A 10,277-nucleotide genomic window follows, 5' to 3' on the forward strand; every position below is an offset into this window, starting at 1 on the left:
AGTCTAGGGAGAATGAAAGAAAATTAAATTAATAAATTTGTGTTTGATTCGTATCTATATTAAGAGTGTTCATGTATTTCCGCTTTACAAAGCTGTATCATTACAATCATTACACAATAGATTTGTTTTGTGAGCTGTTCTTTGTGATGCGAGTGAAAATGCACACACATATGAATCAAAATAACTGGCATCTTCCGGAGAAATCAATAGCGAGGAATGACCAAAATCTCATTTTAAATACACAAAAATAAAGTAGGAAATCTTTTATTTTATAAAATTATTTTTAATATACATGTTTAAAATAATGAATAAAAATCAGTTTTCTTTGAAACAAGAGGCCAATTGGCCTCAACGGTCACCTGAGTAGCATATATCCGATACACAAACCTGTCATGGAGTCTCATATATGCATCTAATTAATTAGGTTTCATACTGGAGTAGAAAAATTATAAATGTTTAATGACGACCACACTTCAAAAAGAAAACTGTGAAACCTATAATTTTGGTGAAAAACTAAAAGATCTGGTCTACAAAATCATTAATTCCGTTTTCCTTTCAGGTGTGTGGGAGTAAAAAAGATAATTTTTAACGTTATATGTATTAACATCTATACATCCATGTTGGCCCTGCCCTAGAGTCAAAAACCATCCTTGAGGGGACATGAAGTAGAGGACTTCCTGGTAAACATAATTATTAGTCAGTTTTTATACAGATGTGTGAAAATAGAGAAGAAATTTTTTAAACATTATACGCATTAACACTATATTGCCATATTGCGCCCCCCCCCCCTTTGATGTCCTGAACCCCTGACCCAGGGGCTATGAATTTCACAACATAGGTAAAGGAGATTGTGGATATCATCGTCATGTATTCAGTTTTTTGCCCACATCTGTGGGAGTAGAGAAGAGCATTTTTTGAGATTTAAAACATTTTACTATATGGCCATATTGGCCCCACCCTAGAGCCTGAACATCTAACAAAGGGGTCATGAATTTCACAATTTTAGTAGAAGCCTTCATGGACATCATAACCATATATTCAGTTTTTTGCTCACCTGTGTGGGAGTAGAGAAGATTTTTTAAAGACTTAATTTAGGTTGAACGCTTCATGGACATCATTATCATGCATTTAGTTTTTAACAAATATATATGATAGTAGAGAAGAGATTTTCTAAGATTTAATACATTTTTACTAATTAGCCATATTGGCCCCACCCTAGATCCTGAACCCCTGACCCAGGGGTCATGAATTTCACATTAGGTAGAGGGTACATGGACATCATAATCATGCATTAAGTTTTTAACAAACATATATTGGAGTAGAGAAGAATGGCCATATTGGCCACACCCTAGAGCCAGAACCCCTGACCCAGGGGCCATAAATTTCACAATTTTGGTAGAGGGCTTCATGGACATCATAACCATGCAACCAGTTTTTTCCTCACATGCGTGGGAGTAGAGAAGAAGATTTTTGAAAATTTGGTTTTTATTTGGTGCATATTTGGCCCGTCCGTGGCACCCCAGGGGTGGCAGAGCCATGGATTTCACAATTTAGATTCTTCTTACCATAGAAATGCTGCACACTAAAAATGGTAACGATTGGCCTGGTAGTTTTCAAGAAGAAGTTAAAAATGGAAAATTTTTAATGCACGACGCACGACGACGGACGGAGACCAATTGCAATAGGTCACTTGAGTGACTAAGGTGACCTAAAAAATATTAAGGCTTATAAAAGACATACATACGAGGGTTGTTAGAAAAGTTCGCGGACAAGTTCGATTGCGATCGGACAATTTGCATGATACCACTGAAACTTGTCATATTTAATCTTGACGTATTTTCTAAGAAGTATATAAAGATTTGTTTATTTCAAATGCACCTTAAAAATATTAACAATTATTATTTTGACAATATATACTTCACGGAGCAGGTCAGTTTTTTAATGTTTTATATGTTGTACGAATTTTTCCTTATTAAGAAAATGAACAGTTTAAGCGCATAAAAATATACGATATTTCATATGAGATCAAAATAAGTTATGAAGGTCATTTTGTGAAAGTTTTAATTAAATTGAAGAATCTCTGACCGCTTTTTCGCCAAATATGGACGACCAACGCTAGAAAAATGAGTCAATAACGTTAACGTAAATGGACACCTTGGAGCACCGGGCAGTCATTAAATTTTGTGTGCGCGCAGAAAAATACCCGATGGAGACCAAAATAATTTTAGATTCTGCCATTTTTATAGGACAACAGTTTACAATTGGAACCACAATTGGGATTGAAGGTTTGAAAATGGAAATACTGATATCTTGAGCTCTTGCAGCACCCCGACCCCCCGTACAGCCCGGATCTTGAACATACATGTATGGATTTCGATTTATTTTCTTATCTGAAGTCGAAACTGCATGGACAGAGATTTTCGGACCTAAATGATCTACGATATGACAAAAAAGACATTATACAAAAAAATGACAAAATATGGCGGGAACATGTTTTATAAATGGGTTAATGGTATGAAAAGTGTGTGAACTAAAAGGTGTTTACTTTGAAAAGAGTGTCAGGTTTAAATTGCCTTTGACGTCACCTGACGTCGTGGAAATATGAAATGGTTCTTCGCAAATCCAATTCGTGCGAAAGAAAAATCGCTGTATCTTTTGAAAACAACTCCAAAATGATATGATTTTTTGCATACTTATTATTAATTGGTAGTCATTTAATAAAACATACACTGTACGTCATCTTACAAAGTACAAAGTAATTTCGCCGTAAATCACTTTGTCCGCGAACTTTTCTAACAACCCTCATAGTTATACTTGTTGTACAAGATTTATCAATGGATACGCTACTTACTCCCTTTCACTCTATAATTAAATATGTTATTCATGTAAGTAAGAAACAAAATAAGAACGATATATTTTTTTCAAGGAAACTATGACATACGGTGAACATTACAAACAGGTTTATTAAGATAATCTCTCAAGTTATGATTTGTTACAAGTGTTCTAAGTAGTTACTGCTGTACGCTATTTTTTTTTGCAATTGTGTCAACCTGTTTAGCGAGGTATCGGGCAATATATATTCATGTTGGCAGACAGGACTAAATAGACTGAAGTTGCTAAAAACGTAAGCTACTACGTATTTAATAAGTTTAAAGTTTTTTTTTATATCGCCAAATTACACGTATGGGATCCATACAATATTTGTATAATTTGCAGATACCTCTAGTAATTAAAGTAAGTTGCAATTGTATTAGATATAAAATCCGAACAGCATACCAAATACAAAGTAAAAGAAGCTATATCAAAAGTACATATGGTAATAAAAAGGAGCTGCGTCAAAATACCGACTATCTATAATTTATTTAAATAATAGACTAGAATTTTTTGGGCTTTAATACCGAGAAATCGAAAGAGTACTGTCATTTGTTTTTATATATTTTTAACATCATTGGTATTTAGAGATTACCAATTTCATTTTATTTTTTCTCAATCAGGCATAGCTAATTAATAATCAACGAAAGGTTCTTTAAAAAATCTGGAAATCGTCTGAATTTTTCGGATTTTACAATTTTGTGCATTCGCATTACATTCGCGCTAAATCACGGGATGCTCTTTAGTTTATGTTTCCACAATATCATATTTGCATGGATAAACTCAAAAACGATAATACAAATTCGTGTAAATTTAATTAAAAGTTCGCTACATATTCTGTTCATAAAAGAAAATACGGGAGATAACTCTAACTCAGTGCGTTTAATATGAAAAATTCCAAGAGTTCTGAATGTCAGCATGATGTGCAAATTTGATGACTCTATTTCGTAAATGCCCGACATAATATGCAATGTCAACCCGCGCACGCATGGGTCAAAGTCTAGTATCAAATTGAAATTGGTTGAATTATTAGGAAGGAAAAACAGTTTGATCCACATCATGCATTAGTTACTGCGGCTAAAATTGCTCTTCTGAAAACAGTCTATATAATGTTTCTTTATACAAGTAATAAAAAGAAGGTATTATCTCAACTTCCGCTTTGGAGAGAAATTTAACATTTTTCCTTTCCCTCCCTGACATTTATAACTAGTTGACTATAAAGAAGAAAAGTCATAGAAATTGTATGTTTGAACTAAGAAAGTGACAGTGTCTCTATGATACTAATTCAATCTAGTTCAAACAAAAATATTTACGCTGACTTTTAACAAATTCATTAGCAAATGATTTAAATAATACGAAAAGAAAGTGATGAAGCGCTGTTTGATTTTTCAACAATTATCTAATTATGTTGTGGAGAAAATTAGAGTAGAAAAATAGAATACAAAAGCAAATTCTTATTACCGCAGCATAGAATTAAGAATATGAAGTGTATATGAAAATAATATTTCGTGATATGCACTGTCGATTTATGTCACAACACAATGAAGCGGTACTTTTTATTTCAGAATAGCACTTTGTATAGTAGGCTTTTTGATATCATCGACAGTTGTTTCTTTAATAAAAATGGAAGTCATAAAAATGCTTACCTTGTCATTGGAAATCTAAAACATTTTGTAAAAAACCATTCTGATTGCACACACAAGTACTCTGAAGTTGACATTAAAAAGATGTTGAGTTTCTGAAAGACAACATCTATGTAGGTTTTAGAAATCAAGTCTTTCAACAATCTGTAGGAATTTCCATGGGTACCCGTTGTGCCCCATTGTAAGCAGATATTTTTTGTATTCTTATAAAGCAGAATTTATTGAAAAACTTGTACATGAAAAAAATAATTCACTCACTGTGGCCTTCAACTCAACATTCAGGTATATTGACGACGTATTATCAATTAACAATTTGTAACGTGTTTTACCTAAACAAAATATCGGGTTAGTTTTAAGGGATATAAATATATTAATTTTACTTCTACTCTTCCTGAGTACAATGATTAAACTTGATTTACAATTGATTGGAGGTGTATTTAAATCACTTATTATTGTTTAACCGGGATACTTATCCCCGCGTGCCTTGGTAAAATGTTCTTAATATTACAGGAAGTCAGGCGCCTCAGTCATATAGACTTACTACCTCCCGACAACCAATTAAGATTCCAATTCCAATTACCGCTGAGGAGTATTCCTTCCCCTAGTCTGTCTACTTACAACCTCACAAATTACTTCTATCAGGTTTCTATTACCTTCCAGGTCTTGCGGGTTCTTCTGAGAGCTGTGCGTTTCAGACCTACTCTGCCTATTCTGCTAGATGTGTCTGCTTATATACCCTTGGGAGAGTTTACTTCCAATGGGGCACCAGGTCATTCCATTTCAATGGGTGTACTCTATTACGTGTACGGGTGTGCTTTATTACTTAAACTTCATGGGTGTGTTTCTCTGCTTGTCACTACCCCTATTCCGTTTCACTACCCACGCCTCTTACACCGTGCGTCCCGCACGCTAAATCAATGAGAATCAAATAATTTTTATTTATTTTTTTTTTATTTATTTATTTTTTTTTTAATTTACATAAGGAGACATAGTTCAAAGTATAGTTCACAGTAACTAATTGTTACCATATGCATGAAACTTGGCAGCCATCAAACAATTTAAAGAACATCTACATGTGAATTTACATAGAACACAATCCAAATCAAAAAGGGAAAATCAAAATTCCTTTTTTTTGACCCTGTTTTTCATATCTGCATCCATATACACCCCTTTTTGCCAAAAATAAGCCTTTACAAGTCAAAATTCATGGAATTTTCCTGAATCATTGACATTTAAATGCATTACACAGACATTTAAAATGAGTAACGTTCCTCTTATTCTTTTAAAAACTTATGAAGCATCAGAGGAACGTTCCTCCTACCTAAACTAAAATCTCTACATTTCATCTGCGGAACGTTCCTCTTTTCACTTCAACAGAAATCTTGACAAAGAATCTGAGGAACGTTCCTCTTTTCACTTCAACAGAAATCTTGACAAAGAATCTGAGGAACGTTCCTCTTTTCACTTTAACAGAAATCTTCACAAGTCATCTGAGGAACGTTCCTCTTTTCACTACAACAGAATTCTTGACAAGTCATCTGAGTAACGTTCCTCTTTTCACTACAACTGAAATCTTCACGAGGAATCTTGAGGAACGTTCCTCTTTTCTCTTTAACTGAAACCTTTACATGGTACCTGAAGAATGTTCCAATTTCCTACATTTGAAAGTAAAAACAGCAATAAGCAAAATACCGGTAATCCTAAATTAAATAAGCATTTAAACATGTTATACTTTACGTAAATATTAAGGATGTTAACAAGTACTTGAGTACTTGACTATCGCTCAGTCCCGATGATGATCAGCTAAAAAAATTTAAGTTGATTACTCGATTTAAAGTAAAAAAGAGTTTGAGTTTTTAATATTTTATATCACGGCATTTTTGGGTTACAATTCAAAATAACAGCTTTTTTTTTTTTTTTTTTTTTTTTTTTAACATATTTGTCACTATGACTAATTGTTTTCAATAAAAATACATAGGCATGTAATTAAGAATACCAATTTAATATTTCTTTTTATATTAAATATCAAGTTTAGTTTGTAATTGGATTAGATGTTTATATAATTAAAAATTTAACTATATTAATAATTGTCTCAGTGCATATGATTTTATAATTACTAAAAACATAAAGCTCGCATCCATCAAATTCAGGATGGAGTTCCCAAGTAGAGCTGCATTTTCCAGAAAGCACTTTCACTTAATTCAGTCTTTGATACATGGTTGACATGAGTCAAGGTTTATCTTCTGTTCTGTTTATCTTCTGTTCATACTGTGTGACTGGCTGGATGGCTTTTGAACTTTTCTGTGGCCTCATTGATTTCCTCCCAGGGGGGATGTCCAGATCTTCTATAGAATCTATGTATAATACATATTTGCATTAAAACTCATCATTGCTAAATAACTTCCTGTTATTTCATTTCATAATGAAGATCTAGTTGTAATGCTTATTTTTGTTAATAACACACAAATTCTCAAACATACATTTAGGTATTGACATTCTTTAAGAAGAAATACCCAGTATATTAAAGGTCACATAAGTTTTTCCCTGCTTAACTTGAAAGAGAGAGAGAAATTAGAGAGATGTAGCACGAGAGAGAGAGAGAGAGAGAGAGAGAGAGAGAGATTTGTACAACAAATATTTCTCTTCAGATATATATACCTATATACCTAAATACGTTTAAACATTTACAGAATCCAAGTAGGATAATTAAGCATGAATTTGATTTGAATCTACCAAACATCAATATACTCTTGAATTTCTGCTCTAATCTTAAAACACATTGGTATTACTGCATTATTTTTTTTGGATGGCGACAGATCTTAACACTTCACATCAAATCCCAAAGCTATTGTTATCGGGCCGGTCATTCTTGTGAGTATGAGAATGGTTCACAGCTCTAAATTATTTGTTTTAAGCCAGACAGCTGAGCAGATGGAATTTGTATCACTTAGATAAAGCAGGAATTATTAACCACGTCAAACAAGAAAGCTGTATAATTCAGATTCTGTTCATCCTATCAATTTAATGTTGCAGCAAGGGAATACTAGAATTCAGTAAATAAGCGTGATGAGCTTGGTCAAACTTATTTTTGTTTGAAATTTAGAAGGCAGCATAAATTATTCAGAATATTTGCTCATCATAAATTCTGGCTTGTTATACTAAGGACTTTATGTTTGTTTCATCAAAATTCTCTTCAATTTTTTACATGCTCCCAAAAAATGGGAGGGGGGGGGGAACTCCATGCATGTTTATTCATTTTTGGATATGTAAATTTAAGAAAATTGTTTGCTGTGAGAAAAAGTTAAGGGGGGGGGGGGGGGTCCCCCCCCCTACATCCTGATGCTACGTGCATGCTTGAAAGGGTTGATTTAAAAATAGGGTGGGTTTTTTTTTAAAGAAAACACTACAAATAAATGCATCTTGGCTGATGGAAGAAATGAGGATAAAAGGCAAAAATTTCTGAATGAAACAACATTCCCATGGATGATTTAGCATCAATATTCCCAGATCACTTTATTTGTGGTAACTCCTACCCCCTACCCCCCTTCCCCACTCCCCCGACAAAAAAAAAAGATGAAGAAAAGACCTAACATTTCTCCCCTAAAAGAAAAGCTAATTTCGTGGAGGGATAGGACAAATCATCCAGTCATTCTTTGATTGAGTAATTATTCCTTTTAAAGATATCAGTAATTCTCAGGCATGAATAACCTAATTATCATCAGTGCACTAGCTATAACTATACATCCGCTATTCATCTGCGCGTGCAACCAGATAATCTAAAAAAAATTGTAAAATTTAAAGTCTACACCAAAGAAATTAATTGAAGAAATATATGTATAATTTGATAGTTCTAATGTATTCAGTTAAGAAGTAAAGTGGGTATATTACAAGAAGAGGACATACATAGGCTATGCCTGTTGTCAATCCTATTGAATTTATTCAATAACACATGTTTAAATAAATCAGAAGTAAAGTGAAAAAGTCTTAATGATAACCGTTATCTAGTATTTTTGTTCAACTAAAATGTGCATATAATTCTTTTCAATATAATATAAACAGTCACCATGTTAAGTTTGTTCCTAAAACATAAATTTACCTGTCTTAAAGTTAAAATTCATAATATACGACTGGAATAGTGAAAAGGATAAGTAATGAACTTAGGAAAAAGTTCTTTCCTAAGATATAACTTAGTCTTAAGTTTGCTTTGTGAAATGGGCCCCTGTGCACTCATTAGATTAATCCTTTCACATTTGTACAGGTTACAATTGTGTGATAATTCATTTCGGCAGATTAATCATATATTTAATATTTAACTTTTTCTTAAATAGAGCATGTTCCTATTCCATATGACCTAAGATCTGTTTATGATTTTCCTATTTACAAAGTCTGATTTGTAAGATCTAAAACTCACATCATGTAAATGGAGTTTATAGTGTTACTGAATTCATTTGTCCCAAGAGGGCCATTTTCCTAGCAATGGCGTTGATAAGCATTTGTAGGGGAAATTGATAACCTGTAAAATGAGAACTGGCTAGCAGATTACGCTGTTTCAAAAGAGCCTTGTGGGAGTAGTCCCAGAAGGACAGCTATAGTGTGAGATTAATTTTAAATTAAGAATAACAAACCTTAATCTTCAAGCATCTTCCATCCCGATCAAGCTCTGTCCAAATTAATGCTCCCCATCCTCTAGACCAGCAAACAATTCAGATGCAGTGATTTCAAATCAAAATCCATCAGGCAAAATATTTTATCACTGCCAATCATCATTACCTATAACATTACATTGTATTATGATTATATTTTAATTTTGCATTTTCAAAATTTGATGATTACAATAATTTTTTTAAATATCAGATAATCAAGAATTTTGTATCAATTTAATTTAAATGCTTTAGATTTGCAATTACCTTGATTGTAGTAAATTAGCAGAAGAGCAAAAGAAACTCAGTTATGTATTTTAAACGTTTGGATATAATAAAAGTATTTATTACCTTGATGCATGCATCCTGCAAAGTTTGCAACTGCAATTTCCAAACAATATTTCTGTTCTGCTTCATAAAGTACACATGCAGCGTTGATCTTAAATTAAATTTGCGACCACATTTTGCATCTGTTCCTAAAGCAGTGATCTGCTGTTGAAAGCTCTCAAATTTCACACAGTTACTATTATTAGCACACCCCGAACATCTTATCAGCATCCAGTTAGTGATTGACATCTGATAGAGGACCTTAGCATGTGCATGTAACAACAAGTTGTTACTCAGCTTGAAATGGTCGGCGGTGACATTAGCAAACCAAATGAAGCAGAGTAATATGGGCTTTAGGTCATGACATTTCTATTGACCATGCATGCTGAGAAGTTATTTTCAGAATGTACTGGAGTATTTTGATATTAGATATTTTCTAGTTGATAAACATGAGATACTCCAAGAAAGCCAAAAAGTGAGTTGTTTTTTTTTCACCTAAAATATCCTACTTAATACCTGAGGTAGATTTGTAGATTTATCAAAACTACGAGTACACTATTGAATTATAGCTCGTGTATGTTGTGATTTTATTAGGAAGGGGGATGGGGTAATTGTTAGCTAGTGTAAGATATAATTTACATGTATATTAATATAATGATTGCATTTCATATGAGAACTGTAATTCAAATTTTAGATCCTAATAATGTTTGTTACTATCATCCAGCTCAAAGAATTTGACAATTGCAAATTTCTGGTAACCTGATTGTTTTCTCAAAGCTTAGGTCCTGTCACACCA

The 10,277-nt window shown here is 33.0% G+C and overlaps 1 long non-coding RNA gene across 1 annotated transcript; it reads right to left on the minus strand.

Moving 5' to 3' along the window:
• Window positions 1–6,495: 6,495 nt before the first annotated feature.
• Window positions 6,496–9,985, minus strand: LOC128189746 (uncharacterized). The gene is made up of 3 exons (XR_008244273.1): window positions 9,506–9,985; window positions 9,140–9,284; window positions 6,496–6,868 (listed from the first exon to the last, which is right to left on the minus strand). It is a non-coding gene; the product is annotated as an uncharacterized LOC128189746 (long non-coding RNA).
• Between the last annotated feature and the right edge of the window lie 292 nt (window positions 9,986–10,277).

The sequence above is a fragment of the Crassostrea angulata genome, chromosome 6 (assembly GCF_025612915.1).
Source record: "Crassostrea angulata isolate pt1a10 chromosome 6, ASM2561291v2, whole genome shotgun sequence".
Classification (NCBI taxonomy): domain Eukaryota; kingdom Metazoa; phylum Mollusca; class Bivalvia; order Ostreida; family Ostreidae; genus Magallana; species Magallana angulata.